Source organism: Anomaloglossus baeobatrachus, chromosome 3 (assembly GCF_048569485.1).
Source record: "Anomaloglossus baeobatrachus isolate aAnoBae1 chromosome 3, aAnoBae1.hap1, whole genome shotgun sequence".
In the NCBI taxonomy this organism is placed as follows: domain Eukaryota; kingdom Metazoa; phylum Chordata; class Amphibia; order Anura; family Aromobatidae; genus Anomaloglossus; species Anomaloglossus baeobatrachus.
This window is the reverse complement of record NC_134355.1, coordinates 261,198,988-261,217,120: the sequence shown is the minus strand read 5'-3', so window position 1 is coordinate 261,217,120 and position 18,133 is coordinate 261,198,988.

The window sequence follows — 18,133 nt, the reverse complement described above, 5'->3', positions numbered from 1 at the left end:
ACGTGTTCCTACACACGTGACCATTACTTGTGCACCTGTGAGGTTAACAGGGACATGCTACACGTAGGAGTACGCCTTTACAACATCTCCTTCATTTTCGTTGTGGTCTCCTGAGTTGCTGTAATCCATCCTTCTGTTCTTAGTGGCTTTAACACCTGCCCGGCGGACGTGGGGCAACGATTGATTTCATATTATTTTTATATTCAATCGGCTCCTCCGTAACACTCGTTATTATACTTTGCCTTTGATTGTTTCACACTTGGTTTTATCTTACAAATACTGAGGTAAAAAAATCTCACCAAATACTCAATGTAGGCATGAAAATGTAGGATGAAGTAGAGCTGAGAAAGCTAACCCTACCCACACCAGGCTCTTTATGTAAATAGTCTATTGACAGTGCGCTCCTTATCACAGGAGGGGATAGTTGGACTTGCAGGCATGAGCAGGTGTAGCTTATGTAGTCCAATGAGTTATAAACTCCTGCTGCTAAACAAATTATTGCAAGTAAACAGCACACAACTTGATAAGTGACACATTACTGAAATCTATGTATAACACATACTGTGTAGTGTCCTTAGATTACATAAAGGAAATCTGTCAGCAGTTTTTTTTTCTAAGGGCTTTTATTGAGTGGCTGCATGAAGGATCATTTAGCTGCAGATTGCGTGCTTGGCTGTCAGCAGACCTTGTTCTGTACAAACCATAGGCAGATAAAAACAAAATACTGTATATAGAATTGTACATTTTTTTCATTCTTAATATCAGTAATTACTAATTGATGAACTAGTTAAGAGGGTGGTGTCAGAAGATCAATATGGAAATCTTTCTGAAACATGACATTTGTTCCTTCAGGACTAATTAATTCATGAAGTATAAAAAACCATTATAACAATTCCTGAATAAAATGTATCTCATTAGGCCTGCATTATTTAAAACTACATTTTCTGCCATTAATTTTAGTGAGTCATTCAAAATAAATCAATCTATTTCATGTAAAATCTGCACTTAATTTAATTGGATTAAAATGAATGCTTTCAAGCTGAATGGGAAATGCTCTGTGAATGGTCTATAGTTTTGAATTATAAATTATATTTTAATATTGTTAATGTTTTAATGGCTAGGTGGAGACAAAAGTCAAAACCATAACTATGATAGACCTTGGATAATTGTAGACAAAGTCTTCTAATAATAACAATATACATTTTATATACTGTATCTAGCACCATCATATTCAGTGGCCGGGGCTGCCACCAAGAATTTCAGAGCCCAATACAAGTCAAATTTTTGAGCCCCTTTGAGACTCCTCCCAGCCTCCATCCCTTGAGTTCCACCACCCACTTTGGGAAAAACTCCACTTCTATACCATGTCCTCATCAATCAAACATTAACAGTTCCCGCCGAATACTATATTACATACATAGCCATAAGCTCTTGTTTTGGCCAAAAGATTTTTTTAAGTCCACCACAACAAGGTAGTCTCTTTTGTCAGGGCCCGATTCTGCTCTAGGCTATTAAAAATTTCATAAAATATCCAATACTTTTTTGATGTATATTTTTATTTATTATTCTTTAAGGGAAGATGTCACATCCATTTCTTTTTTTTTAAAACTAAATGAAAGCAGATAGTGATCTTATTTTTTATAATCTAAATTTCTGATTGCAGATTATTGTATTGTCTTTTCTGTACATTTACTGTATGTAAGATGCTCTCTTGCCTGTTTGGAGATATGGACATTGGACATATGCATGAACATATATAACAAGACATTCTATTTCATTGGGAGAGTTTTCTAAACATGGTTTCATGTTTAGTGACATGCAGATGTCATTTTGTAGGAAGGGGAAGGGGTGAGCGGTGACACTATCTAGTGTGAGTGGACAGGCACACACACCAACTCCTGCATATAATGTCATTGATGTCAAACACAGCCAACCTCCTCTGCTGTGGCCAAACAATGTGAGTAGATGACTTAGAGCCAATGGCGTAACTAGAGTCCATTTGGGCCCCGAAGCAAAATTTGCACCTAGGTCCCCTGTGCGCATGTTCGTCATATGTATTTAGTGTTTTAAATCCTGTAAAAGACATACATAATGAAGGAGGATGACAAGAAACTTGTAACAATGTCCCCCATTTTGTACTAATGCCCCTCATTCTGGGCCACTTTCTCGGAAATATGTCCCCATCCTGATATATGTCCCCCATGTTGGTTCCCCATGAGGGAAAAATTCCCATCAGCTCACGGGTTTAGGGAGTATTCCATTTGCATGCCATGCTTAGATACATCAGGCCAGTTCCTGCATAGTATCATAAACTTTGTTCAAGACAAATCCCGTGCCTACACCCAAGAATGTGGAATTTAATATATGTAGCAATGAAACAAATGTGAATGCGGGAGTTAAAATAACAATAGGACCATTCGGAATGTAGCTTAGGACCAAAGAAAAAAGTGAACAAAAAGGTCAAAATGATTATAGCTTTATTAAATAAATATTATACAAACCAAATGGCTGGAAAGATAGGCCTATCCAGTCTACATATTTTTCTGTGACGCCCTATTTAATACAGAGTATACGTGTGCTATTTATATAATCACAGTAAGAGTAAGGTACACAAAAATATACAAAACACACCTGACTATACAGAGGCCAATATATAAATAGATGGTAAAAAATATATATAAAAATTAATAAAGTGCCAAGTGCAAAGAGGTAGTTATATTAATATTGTTAGCAATATGTGCATGGTTTGTATATACACCGTGTGCAGAATTATTAGGCAAGTTGTATTTTAGAGGATTTTTTTTATTATTGATCAACAACTATGTTCTCAATCAACCCAAAAGACTCATAAATAACAAAGCTTAATATTTTTGGCAGTTGCAGTGGGTTTTTTTTTAGATTTGGCTATCTTAGAAGGATATCTGTTTGTGCAGGTAACTATTACTGTGCAGAATTATTAGGCAACTTAATAAAAACCAAATACATTCCCATCTCACTTGTTTATTTTCACCAGGTAAACCAATATAATTGCACAAAATTTAGAAATAAACATTTCTGACATGCAAAAAAAATACCCCAAAAAAATAGTGACCAATATAGCCCCCTTTCTTTCTGATGACACTGAGCAGCCTACCATCCATAGATTCTGTCAGTTGCTTGATCTGTTTACGATCAACATTGCGTGCAGCAGACACCACAGCCTCCCAGAAACTGTTCCGAGAGGTGTACAGTTTTCCCTCCCTGTAGATCTCACATTTTATGAGGAACCACAGGTTCTCTATGGGGTCAGATCAGGTGAACAAGGGGGTCATGTCATTATTTTTTCATCTTTTAGACCTTTACTGGCCAGCCACTTGTGATGGAACATTGTTCTACCTGAAAATCATGTTTTTCTTGAACGATACCGACTTCTTCCTGTACCACTGCTTGAAAAAGTGGTCTTCCAGAAACAGGCAGTAGGTCTGGGAGTTGAGGTTGTCCTTGAAAAGTGTGTGTTTTATGTTTCTCCTTTTCTAACATAGGCGCGCCCAGTTTTTCCTTTTGTAACGTAGTGGTTACTTCTTTTGTAACCCAGACATTGCATACTAGCTACAAGTTTTTTTCCTTGTCTATTTTTACAGCCCTGAGTATCCAGGTGATTTAGGGGTGTCCCGGGGCACCCAAAACACCAATATATCAGTCAGAAATGGGGGTGAATGAGTTTCATGTTTAACCTCTCATCATCCCCTGGTTGCTAAATCTTCTTTTCCTCACACACTTGAAATTTGTGTTTCAAATGAATTTATTACCTATTTGGATTTATTCTCTTATCTGGTATTGGGGTACCACATCTGTTCCACCTGAATGTCCTGGTGATATATCTGTCTTTGGCACATCATGGGGTACCCCAAAATCAGTAAAAAGATTCTAATATTGCATTTACTTTGTGTTCACCATTTGGGGTGTCTGTGAAACTGGGTCACCCATTGGGGTACCCAAATTTGAAAGCTACGCATTACCTTTTTGGATTTATTCTCTTATCTGGTATTGGGGTGCCATGTCTTTTGCACCTGGATGTCCTGGTGACATGTCTTTCTTTGGAGCACCCTGGGATACCCCATAATCAGTGAAAGGATTCTAATATTGCGTACATTCAGAGCAGAAATGAATGTGTCACATGGATTTATGTCTTTGTACATCAATTAAGAAGCCCTAATTTTTGAGTGGTGCCTTGACTTTCTAGCTTCCATGGCCTCGGAGCTAGAAGGGGATGAAAGACCTGTGCAGGTTCCGTATGAGTCAGAGGTCTGATAGACAACCAACAAAGATGTTTGTAGAGGGGGCTTTGGGCTTCCTGGGGACACTGCGACCCACTCTCTCTAGCACTTACCATCAGAAAAGGCAACCTGGGCCCCACAGTGCATATTTATTTTAGGATGTGGCCCCTGAAATCTGGACCCAGAAGAGCACATCCAATAATAAATGTAAACTGTGGGTAGTCAATAATAATATGCTTACATAACAAAATTACACCATAAAAATAACAAAAAAATAACTGAAAAAAGATTTAATATCCTTACTATAATATTAACACACAGCTCTATGTTTGCACCAGCCAGTCCACCTGTGTTTTATCTTGCATATACACAACTGAATGTGTATTTTCACTTACATTTTGTATTTTGAGCTGTATATTGAAGAGTGAACCGATGGTGATATGGACATAAATCTGCTATAGTGAAAGTTTAAAAATGACTAGTAGATGGCAACATTACCTGCTCTCCCTGCATTGTTGGGAGGGGGAGGGGGGCTAAGAGTTTGTACATTGAGCCTTGTGTGTGAAAAGACAATGAATCTTAAATGCTTGTTTAGGGGGGAAGTTTTGAGTTCAGCACAATGAATGAAAAGTCTTTTTTTAAGAACTGAAAAAACACAAATAGCTTAAGAGCAGGGGGGACAGTGAGCTTTTCATTATGTTTGACTATTAAAGAATGCAATATATTATACTGGGTCCTATAATTATGTTATTAGCTTGATTCATTTCACAAAATACCACCAATAAACCAAGTTCGTATCATACAGTTTTCACCATAGCAGAGTTTAAGCCATGAAGTTTATTAGCAAAAGAACAGGTGTATCTCTATATTGTGTTCATTTAACAGAATGCATAGTTTCAAAAAGGGAAGGTACATTATTGGTCCCTATAGAGAAGTGAGATAGCAAATTCCAATTAAAAGTTATATTTATTGATAATATTATAATATATAATATAATATAAGCCGAGATACAACAATTGCCCCAAGTGGGGTCTGATCACCATGTGATTTTTTCTTGGTAACTTTAACATTGTGGGGTACATTTGAGGAGACATAATTTGGGGGGCAGGCTGAAAGTGTTAAATACTGCCTCCCACAGCTCTTACATAATGACTCCTGTTTTTATGTCCCCAAGTGATTTTTCTCTTCACTAAAAACACATACTTTGAGTTTAATGTACCGCCCATAAGCTGAGCTATAAGAATTGCTCCACCAAGGCATATACCTATTGCATTTACTGTGGACCCAATATGCAATAATAATTGCATATGGTGTTTTATAAAAATTGCATATACATTTCCTTATGTGCTCACAATCATTAATTTTGTCTTTCCACACTTTAGGAATGATCAAACAATAACTCTGAAAGTCCAATATGAAAATAGAGATCCATTGCTTTGCTTTTAAATAGCAACGCAACCTCTGGATAAATTGGCACAGAAACTGAAAGCATGTAATAATATTATTCAGAAACTTTGTGGATCCTCATGGGGCTCGGCAACATCTGTTTTGAGAACATCTACTCTTGCCCTGGTGTACTCTGCTGCAGAATACTGTGCTCCAGCATGGTTAAATAGCTGTCATGTAAACCTAATTGACACTCAGCTGAACAACTCTTTGCGTATAATATCTGGTGCTATTAGACCGACACCTGTTCACTGGTTACCTGTGCTGGGTCATATCGCACCCGCAAATCTAAGAAGACAAAAGCTCCTACTTAAAGAGTACACTAAAGTAGTGAATAATGAAAAACTTCCAATACACCAAAATATCAGAGATGTTACAATACAACGATTGAAATCAAGACATCCACCCATCCCAACTGCAATCACCTTGCATTTAGAGGAGAAATGGCGAGAACTTTGGGTCAATGTAGTAGAAGGTGATCCCCAAATGTTCCCTAATTTACAAAACCCTCCACCAGGCTTCAATCTACCAAGGAAAACATGGGTTACTCTAAATCGTATCAGAACAAACTTTGGCGTCTGTGCAGATTTTATGTATAAGTGGGGAAAATATGACTCTCCGACCTGTGACTGTGGAGCAGATCGTCAAACTATCCAGCACATTGTTGAGGAGTGCCCCCTGAGATCCTACCATGGTGACAAGAAGGATTTCTATATTGTAAATGATAACGCTATTGCATATATAGAAAATCTTGATATTCAAATTTGATTTTTATCCTTTTGATATTTTTCAATCACTGTCTATTGTCTGGTGTTTATTTTTATATGATGGTAAGATATACGTTCATACGATTAAATAAAAAGCAACGCAACCCAGTGTGTGAGGAGGGGGATAAGAGTTTGTTTATTGACACTTTTGTGTGACAACACATTGAATGGTAATGAGATAATGAGATGTTTACTTTTGGGGACATCGGTAGCACAGCACCGCGTGAAAAAAAACTATAGCCAGCTTACTTGAATCAGAGTCCTGCATATGGGGCCCAGAAACTGCCCAAATAGGCAAAAGTCATAATAACATTTTCTGCACCTTCTGGCAGAAAAATGCACCAATAAATTCATGTGGCTTTGGTGTGTTTTTTTCCCACATGTATTTTTTTTTTTTTTTTTAGTGAAGTCAATGCCTGGGAGGGCCAAAAATGCACCAACAATTGACAAGCTGCAGATTTTCTTCAGATTTTCAATAGATAGAGGGATAGAGAGATAGATAGATAGATAGATAGAGGGATAGATAGATGGATAGAGGGATAGATGGATAGATAGAGGGATAAATGGATGTAGAATGTAAGCCCGCAAGGGCAGGGCCCTCTTCCCTCTGTACTAGTCTGTCTATTGAAACTTGTATATGTATTCTGTATGTAACCCCCTTCTCATGTACAGCACCATGGAATCAATGGTGCTCTATAAATAAATAATAATAATAATAATAATGGATAGATGGATAGATAAATAGATGGATAGATAGAGGGATAGATGGATAGATGGATAAAGGATGGATGGATAGAGAAAGGGATAGATAGATGGATAGAGGAATAGATAGATTAAATAGATGGATAGATAGGATGAGAATGGGACCGTTTTTTCTTACGTTCGTGTGAGTCCAGCCTTAAGGACATAATCTGGTTTACAAGATCAGATTGTTGCTATTATTGTTTGAATTTACTACACCTAACATAGGTCTGAATAACATTCAGACCTATGTGAAGGCCATATTGAATGTAATGTATCTTTAAATATAAAATGATATATTAAGTGCTGTTACATTGCAAAATGTACCAGTCTTATTTACTGCTCCATTCTATGTCCTGTTGTGTATCAATATGTGGCTCTTCAGATTTTGTGTTATATCTCGCCTGATGAAGAGACCTGCGTAGTCTCGAAAGCTTGCAATTACCATGTTTTCAGTTAGCCATTAAAAGGTATCAACTACTGAGGACTCCATTTAACCATTTCTTATAATTTTATATGACTTGTAAGCAGAAGACTTCATTAAAACAGGGACATATACGTAGTAATAGAAAGAAATAGCCACTCCAGAAAGACATCTTTTTTCTCCTTTTTATTCCTAAAAATATGAGTTTTTGTCTGATAATAAACTACAAAATAAAATTTTAACACACATAAATTTTACATCATTAAAAATAGTCAAGTACATATATCTATATATATAATTGCCTTATTCTGTCTGTCTGTCTGTCTTGCTCCAAAATTGTGTCCTTACGGTGACACAAAGCTGATTGGCCGCTGGGCTCGCCATGGCCCCGCCTCCCCGCACGGATTGGCCGCTCGCCCAGGCTGCGCCCCCACACGGATTGGCCGGCCACTCGCCCAGGCTCCGCCCCCCCCACAGATTGGCCTCTCGCACCCTGCAGACATTGGCAACTCGGCCACGCCCCGCCCCCTCACGCAATGCACCCTAGCTCTGGCCCCGCCCCCCCCACGCATTCCCCGAACCGACACGGTCACGACTCCCAGGTGAGTACTATACCCCCGGGAGCCCACATCAGCGTACGCCGCCAAACCAGCCGACACATACCCTCGCATTGCTGGGGCTGGCCGGTGTATGCTGGTGTGGGCTCCCGTGCGAGCGGAGGACGAGATACGCTGGTAACCATGGTAGCATAGTTACCAGCGCATCAAGGTCCTGCAGCGGCGGAACATACACACACGCACACACATAACAACACACACATCAGATCACACTCACTCTCACACACACCTCACACACACATCACATCGCATCCACATACTCACAACATCCTGGGATATCGCTTGCTTCTCGGCGGCGATACTGTGCTGTGAGCTTTCAGGACCTGCCGGAGGATCACATGGCCAGAAGAATGTGGTATCTCCGGATGTTGTGAGCGCGTATGTGCAATATCGTCAATGTGTGTGTGCGTGAGTGTATGCGATCGGGTGTGTGTGAGTGTATGCGATCGGGTGTGTGTGAGTGTATGCGATCGGGTGTGTGTGAGTGTATGGGATCGCTTGTGTGAGAGTGTATGCGATCGGGTGTGTGTGAGTGTATGCGATCGGGTGTGTGTGTGAGTGTATGCGATCGGGGGTGTGTGTGAGTGTATGCGATCGGATCTGTGAGTGTCGGCAGAGGAGCACGGCATGCTGGAGGAGGCTGGGAGGAGAGAGGCTGATCCTGGGGAAGGCTGGGATGGGGAGGCTGAGAGAAGAGAGGCTGATGCTGGGGGAGGCTGAGGCTGGGGTAGGCTGGGAGGAGAGAGGCTGATGCTGGGGACCGAAAAGGCTGATGCTGGGAGGAAAGAGGCTGATGCTGGGGGAGGCTGAGGCTGGGGAAGGCTGGGAGGAGAGAGGCTAATGCTGGGAGGAGAGAGGCTGATGCTGGGAGGAGAGAGGCTGATGCTGGGGGAGGCTGAGGTAGGCTGGGAGGAGAGAGGCTGATGCTGGGAGGAGAGAGGCTGATGCTGGGAGGAGAGAGGCTGATGCTGGGGGAGGCTGATGCTGGGGGAGGCTGAGGCTGGGGTAGGCTGGGAGGAGAGAGGCTGATGCTGGGGACCGAAAAGGCTGATGCTGGGAGGAAAGAGGCTGATGCTGGGGGAGGCTGAGGCTGGGGTAGGCTGGGAGGAGAGAGGCTGATGCTGGGAGGAGAGAGGCTGATGCTGGGAGGAGAGAGGCTGATGCTGGGAGGAGAGAGGCTGATGCTGGGGGAGGTTGAGGCTGGGGTAGGCTGGGAGGAGAGACGCTGATGCTGGGAGGAGAGAGGCTGATGCTGGGAGGAGAGAGGCTGATGCTGGGAGGAGAGAGGCTGATGCTGGGAGGAGAGAGGCTTATGCTAGGGACAGAAAAGGCTAATGCTGGGAGGAGAGAGGCTGATGCTGGGAGGAGAGAGGCTGATGCTAGGGACAGAAAAGGCTGATGCTGGGAGGAGAGAGGCTGATGCTGGGATGAGAGAGGCTGATGCTGGGGACAGAGAGGCTGATGCTGGGGACAGAGAGGCTGATGCTGGGGACAGAGAGGCTGATGCTGCGGGTAGAGAGGCTGATGCTGGGAGGAGAGAGGCTGATGCTGGGAGGAGAGAGGCTGATGCTGGCGACAGAGAGGCTGATGCTGGGAGGAGAGAGGCTGATGCTGGGAGGAGAGAGGCTGATGCTGGGAGGAGAGAGGCTGATGCTGGAAGGAGAGAGGCTGATGCTGCGGGTAGAGAGGCTGATGCTGGGAGGAGAGAGGCTGATGCTGCGGGCAGAGAGGCTGATGCTGTGGGTAGAGAGGCTGATGCTGGTGCAGCATGGGGGATGGAGCACGATGGGGGGTGCGCAGCATGGGGGATGGAGCACGTTTGGGAGTGCGCAGCACGGCGGATGGAGCACGTTTGGGAGTGCGCAGCATGGCGGATGGAGCATGTTTGGGAGTGCGCAGCATGGCGAATGGAGCACGTTTGGGAGTGCTTAGCATGGCGGATGGAGCACGTTTGGGAGTGCGCAGCATGGCGGATGGAGCACGTTTGGGAGTGCGCAGCATGGCGGATGGAGCACGTTTGGGAGTGCGCAGCATGGAGGATGGACCACGTTTGGGAGTGCGCAGCATTGCGGATGGAGCACGTTTGGGAGTGCGCAGCATGGCGGATGGAGCACGTTTGGGAGTGCGCAGCATGGCGGATGGAGCACGCTTGGGAGTGCGCAGCATGGGGGATGCAGCATGATGGGGAGTGCGGAGTATGGCGGATGGAGCACGTTTGGGAGTGCGCAGCATGGCGGATGGACCACGTTTGGGAGTGCGCAGCATGGCGGATGGAGCACGTTTGGGAGTGCGCAGCATGGGAGATGGAGCACGATGGGGGGTGCGCAGCATAGGGGATGGAGCACGATGGGGAGTGCGCTGTATGGGGGATGGAGCACGATGGGGAGTGCGGAGTATGGCGGATGGAGCACGTTTGGGAGTGCGCAGCATGGCGGATGGAGCACGTTTGGAGGTGCGCAGCATGGTGGATGGAGCACGTTTGGGAGTGCGCAGCATGGCGGATGGAGCCCGTTTGGGAGTGCGCAGCATGGGAGATGGAGCACGATGGGGGGTGCGCAGCATAGGGGATGGAGCACGATGGGGAGTGCGCTGCATGGGGGATGGAGCACGATGGGGAGTGCGCTGCATGGGGGATGGAGCACGATGGGAAGTGCACACCTCCCCCAACACACACACACACGCGGGTGCACTGCACAACACACACACACACACACTGGGAACCACAAACAACTGCCCTACACAGACACCCACACACACAGACAACGCTGCACACACACAACACCCAACACACAAACACCGCGGCACACACAAATATACGCACATACCGCACAACACACACATTGCACAAAACATACCTCTCCCCAAAACACACCACACCCACACAAACCGCGCAACACACACACACACAACGCGACAGACACACAGCGCTCCACAAACAATGCTGCACACGCAACACACATACAACACCGCTCTCACCCCCCGCCACACCCAGACAACACCCAGAACATGTACAGCGCTTTACACAAACACTTGGTAACTACACACAACAACATCTATATATATATATATATATATATATATATATATATATATATATATATATAACAAAAATCATACATGAACTACACAATACGTAAATTCTAGAATACCCGATGCGTAGAATCGGGCCACCGTCTAGTTACAAATAAATGCGCAGGAGACATGGTGGCAACAGTATATACATAACTAGGGGCATGTTACTGGGGGAAATACAAGTTACAATGTTTGGGAGGCAGAATAAACAAATCAACAGAAGGTCAAGAAATTTTTTATTAACGCTTCATTTTCTAATATTTTTTTATTTCTATAGATAATTCATAAACATTAACATGAAGAAGGGGGGAGGGGAAGGGGCCACTTAACAAATAGTGGAAGGATGGCGCATGGGAAACAGGTACTCTAATAACAAAACTTGGGATGGCAAACCTGGGTTGTTGAGCCAAGGGCGCCATATTTTATAGTTACTATGTAATTGTGTAACATACACCTTATACCAGAGATCTCAAACACGCGGCCCATGAAGCTGCTTGTTGCAGCCCGCAGACACCTAGACCCCATGACGATTGCGGCCTGGCACATACACGAGGCCACCATCAGCACTTTCCTTCTGCTGAATATAATATGCGGCACTGCACAGAGGCGCACGTTTCTACACAGCTTTACTAATGGCAGCTGCTGCCGGCCAATCAGAGGCCAGCAGCTAATGTGGGTGTATTCTGATTGTCCGGCGTGGCTGCCATTAGTAAAAATGTGAGTGCTGCAAATCGCTCCCCAGTAGGAAAACGCTGATGGCAGCGGCCCCGTCTGCCAGACAGCAATTGGCACGGCCCTCACGGGGTCTAGGTGCCTGAGGGCTGCAATACACCGAAGGAACGGAGGAAAGGTAAGAAATATATATATATATATATATTTTTGTATGTGACAACATCATAACGTGATGTTACTACAGGATGGTACATTACTAAAAAGGGAACAATATGGGCTCATTACTACACGGGAACAATATGGGTACATTACCACAGGGGACAATATGGGCACAATACTACAAGGGGACAATATGGGCACAATACTACAAGGGGACAATATATGAGCACAATACGGGACAATATATGGGCACAAATACTACAAGGGGACAATATATGGGCACAATACCACAGGGGGACAATATATGGGCACATAACCACAGGGGACTCCTCCGCTGTTGAAGGGAGGCAGACTGCTTCCAATGCAGAGTTCCTTTTCTAACAAATTTTCTATTTTAATTTATATTAAATAGGTAGTCATCAGATAGCCTTACTGTTAGTAAATTCTATAATTATGTTACATATGTTACCTTCAAATATCGAGCGTGAAACACTGAATTTCCCCAATCAGCACCCACTGGCTCATTCACAAATGGTTGCCAACAGGTTATTTCATCAAAACAGCCTAAGGCCCTGTGCGCACGCTGCAGATTTACCGCGGATTTGCTGCGGAATTGCTGCAGAAAATGTGTCTAACATTGCTGCAGTCATTCCCCATCAAATCCTATGGGTTTTAAAAAATGCATTTTTTTTATACCCGCGGATATTCTGCTGTGGAATTGAGCATGTCATTTCTTTTCCACAAGTTTTTTGCCATAGATAATGGTAAAAATTCGCAGGGACCAACTTGCGGACACTCCTGCAAGTATATCCGTGGTAAGTCGTGGCAAAAAGCGGTAATACCGCATGCGGATTCGTTGCGGTTGTGGTGCGGTTTTTTACCACAGGTGCAGGATTTTTTAAGAGGGTCCGGATTTTCCTTAAAAAAAAAAAAAGACACTTTCTAGTGTGCACATGGCCGTATATGTCTCTGATTTCTATGCAACATACGAGCTTGTGAGTAGCTGCCTAGCAAAACTATTTGCAATGGATATAAACAGGTATTCTATCTACTCCATGTATTAGACCAAATAATACATATTAAATTTACATTACACTTTTGCCTTTTTTAAAACAAAGAACAGGGAGGGACAAAGCACAGAGACAGAACAGTGGGGACACAGAGGGACAGAGCGAGGGAGACACAGAGTGCGAAGGAGACACAGAGTTAGGGCTCTTTTCCACTTGCGTACCGCTTCCGATGCAGGAACATCAGAAGCGATATGCTAATGACCCTCTGCTGCGGTGTCAGCCGAGGGTCATCTGGCTGTGATGTGATCTTGCGATCGTATCACAGCTGCGGAGAAGATGGAGGGAACACTTTTTACCCATCTCCGCTGTCTGTCTCTGCGTGCACCGCACTGCAGAGGTATAACATGCGAGTGCAGTGCGATTTTACACACGCGTGAGCCGAGACTCTGTGCAAATCGCAGAATGCTGCGATTGCACTGAGAGCCTGATTCGTGTGAAGAAAAAAACGGGACAGGGGAAACTGTCTCATTGTTTAACACTGGTTCGAGGGCAATCCGATTTTTTATCAGATCGCATTCGCACCAGGAAATCGCAGATGGGAAAGCGCACTTAGAAGGAGACCCAGAGGGCGTGAGACCCACAGAGGGCTTGGGAAACACAGAGGGCAGGGGAGACACAGAGGGCAGGTTAGACAAAGAGGGCGTGGGAAACACAGAGGGCAGGGGAGACACAGAGGGCAGGGGAGACACAGAGGGCAGGGGAGACACAGAGGGCAGGTTAGACAAAGAGGGCGTGGGAAACACAGAGGGCAGGGGAGACACAGAGGGCAGGGGAGACACAGAGGGCAGGGGAGACACAGAGGGCAGGGGAGACACAGAGGGCAGGTTAAACAAAGAGGGCGTGGGAAACACAGAGGGCAGGGGAGACACAGAGGGCAGGGGAGACACAGGGCAGGGGAGACACAGGGCAGGGGAGACACAGAGGGCAGGTTAGACAAAGAGGGCGTGGGAAACACAGAGGGCAGGGGAGACACAGAGGGCGTGGGAAACACAGAGGGCAGGGGAGACACAGAGGGCGTGGGAGACACAGAGGGCAGGGGAGACACAGAGGGCAGGGGAGACACAGAGGGCAGGGGAGACACAGAGGGCAGGGGAGACACAGAGGGCAGGGGAGACACAGAGGGCAGGTTGGACACAGAGGGCAGGGGAAACACAGAGGGCAGGGGAAACACAGAGGGCAGGGGAAACACAGAGGGTGTGAGAGACACAGAGGGCAGGGAAGACACAGAGGGCAGGCGAGACACAGAGGGCAGGCGAGACACAGAGGGCAGGCGAGACACAGAGGGCAGGGGAGACACAGAGGGCAGGGGAGACACAGAGGGCAGGGGCGACACAGAGGGCAGGGGCGACACAGAGGGCAGGGGCGACACAGAGGGCGTGAGAAACACAGAGGGCGGGGGAGACACAAAGGGCAGGCGAGACACACAGAGCTGCAATCTTTCAAAAATGTTACCATAAATTCAGAAAATCACAAAAAAGCAATAAACAAAAAACGATTAATACGTGCAGCAAAGAACATAGCACAATTGTGTTGTGTAAAACATGGCCATTTTCGCTGCAATATAATAAGGTGTATGATTTTACCGTGATCATGGTAAAAAAAAAAAAAAACAACCATTCTGTATATTGTATAAGCCCTTATAAAGAGCAGATACATCCCAAAAAGGGTATCAATGTCAGGAAAAAGGGGGGATTTTAGGGCAGGCATAAAAACACTGATTTTTTTTTTGGTAAAGTCAGTGTTTGATATGAACACTGAAGTTTAAAGTTCAGGTCCACTCATCTCTACTCATACGTTACATGGCTTCACTGCTGTCTGCACATCACCAGCAATGATTTAGCATAGGTATATTTAGTATAGGTATGATTTAGTATAGTACAGGTACGAAAGACATTCTGTAATGCATCATTAGCTGCAGATGAGGTAAATTAAGAAATTATGCAGCAGCTCAGATGTGTATAATGAGGTTTTACAGCAGCTGAGGTCTGTATAATGAGGTTCTACAGCAGCTGAGGTGTGTATAATGAGGTTCTGGAGCAGCTGATGTGTGTATAATGAGATTTTTAAGCAGCTGGGGTGAGTATATTAACGTTCAACAGCTGTGTTTAATGATGTTCTGCAGCAGTTGAAGAGAAAGCCATGGAACCCATAGGGTGGAGGGGCGACATGACTAGAGGGAAGGGAAGGAGTGATGGGGTTAATGGAAACAGGAATGGTTTGTTTATAAGGCAGAATAAAAGGGATTGGTGGGTAGGAGGAGTTCCCTGGAGGAAGAGGTGGGACAGTTGAGGGGTGTAAGTAAAGGACTTTGACTTACCCCCTCTCTCTTGACTTCCGGATATGGAACGATCTGACTGGAGAGGTTCCTATAAGGTGTCAGGACGTCACCTTCTATTTCTCCATGGAGGAGTGGGAGTATTTAGAAGGACACAAAGATCTGTACAAGGACGTCATAATGGAGGTTCCCCAGCCCCTCACATCACCAGACTTCCGGATATGGAACGATCCGGACGTGCGACAGGATGGCTGCTACCCGGGACCAGCGGATTCATCATGGCAGTGCACGGGCCCCTGGCAGCGCGGTCCCACGCCTTGGCTGCTGGGGGTTAACCCGTTGGCACTTTCCCCTCGCTCCCCTGTCAGCTGCGGGCGGCGTCCCCCCTCCCTCATATCTCAGGTACTTGCCGTGTGCGGGGGGAGCGAGGAGGAGATGTGAGAGCCCCTTCGGGGACCCTCCGCGGTAGGACGTGGGCAGGGCAGTACTCAGCTGCTGCTCCGGCCGCGGGAGGAATCTCCGTCCGGGCCGCGGCAGCCGGGAGGGGGGCGTGGCTTGTCTGCGGCCTATTTCCGGTCCGAGCCGAGGCCTGGATTGCTGGATGCGGCGGCTCCCGGACGGGGAGAGCGCCCGGCGGTGACAGAGGCCAGCTTTACCCCTCGCGGACGGTGGGGGGGGGCCGCGGAGCTGCAGCCAGTGGTGGGTCCGGCACCAGGGCAGGCGGGCCTGGGGCGACGGGTGCCCAGGAGGCGTCGGTGAGTGGGGGTGACGGCAGGGGCCCTGCGGTTTCTGCTTGGTCACCCAGATCAGGTTGCAGCTCCCCGGCCGCGGCGGTCTCCCCCAGGAGGGGGAGGGCCCAGCGGACAGAGGCTTTCATGGGGCCCAGGAGGGCTGGATGCGGCGGCTCCTGGCCAGGAGAGCGCCCGGCGAGGACGGAGGCCAGCGTTACCCCCCTTCCCCCGTGGGTGGAGGGGGGGGTGGCCGGGGGGCTGCAGCCAGCAAGGGGTCCGGCACCAGGGCAGGCGAGCCTGGTGCGACGGATGCCCGGGAGGCGTCGGTACGTGGGGGTGACGGCGGGGACCCTGCGGTCCCCGCCTGGTCACCCAGAGCAGGCGTGCAGATCCCGGCAGCGGCGGTCTCCCCCAGGGGGGCGAGGACCCGGCGGACGGATGCCTTCTGGGCCCAGGTGGGCAGGAGGCTGGCGGCTCTGGATGGGAGTCTGCTGGCAGCGGGTCGGGCCACAGGTACCCCCTGTCCTTGCAGGCAGCAGGGGGGGGTCGGGCCAGAAGATGAGGCCCGCGGTGGCAGCCCGTGGGTCGGGACGGTTTCCGGGGTTGTCGCCGCGGGACAGAAGATGGAGCTTGGAGGATGGTGCCCACGCGGCGTACCAGGAGGACGGCCGTGGTGGTGGCAGCGCTTCGGCGGCGTCTGCATTACATGAGCCAGAGGCGATCGGCTCCAGCGAGGAGGAGGAGGAAGCAGCGACGGAAGAATCAGACGTCTGGATGGCGTGACTTTTATTCCAGGATACGCCGGGTCGCGGTCGGGTGAGACGGCCGTGGATTCGGCAGGGTTGGGGCGCAGTTGGTGGGGGGGGGGCGGCTGCGGACACGGCAGCGCCGAGTGGGTTTGTGTTTTGACAAGGTATGGGGTTTACTGCAGTGGTGTATACGGTTGTGGAGGGTGCGCATGCACCGCCGGCGGCATGGACGGGATCGGTGGTTAGTAGGCGCAGGTGCGGCAGGCAGAGTGAGGGCGCATGAGGCGGCAGGGGAGCATTTTCGGGCAGAGGCGGCAAGGGCTGTGACAGAGTGAGTGGTGAGGAGCGAAGAGGGGGATGAGGTGGTGCATTGGGCTGACAGTGGTCAAGTGTGAGAGCTATGGGTGCTTCAAAGGCCCGCTGGGGGGGGGGCTCACTTGCTGGAGGATGTGAGGGATAAGATTTGAATGGGGGAACGTGTAGCAATAGTTTCGCTGCTCCCCCTGGAACAGTTTCACCTGGATTAGGTTAAGCCAAGTGATTCCAGGAAGGATAAGTAGAGGGAGGGGAGCGCCGGTGGAGGCTCACCCCTCGTACATTTGCAACGTGGCTGCGGGCATTTGCGTTTTTGGCAAGGGTATCGGGGGAAGGAATTGGGTAATTGGTTCGGCATGGTTCGGTTATATGGATCCATTTGGGGTGGCTTGTTTAGGTCATATGTCGGTTTAGTCTGGCTTCAGTACGCCGTGTAATTTCAGCAAGGGAAGGTGTTGCGTGCCAGTATGCGGTAGGAGCATACGGGCACATCCTTATGGCTGCAGTGGATGGCGGCTCCTAGTCAGCCCCCCCCTTTTGGGGGGTAGTTGGCTGTTCGGGGCGTGGAACCCCGGCGACACGGTCGATGAGGGTTTTTTGGGGGGAATAGAATGATGGGTGGTGCAGATTTGGCGCGGACGGTTGTCTTAAGCATACGTGTTGGGTTGTGGTAAGGAACATAGTAATTCTGCGTCTTTCTATTTATATTGGTGGATCTTTGCCTCCTTATTGGAAGTTTGTGCTGGGCTAGGGGACACCTGGTGGTTGTCAGTGGAAAGAGGGGTCAGGACGTGGCTTTGGGCAGGATGGGTGGGCCATTCGGGGCCCTCCTTGTCATG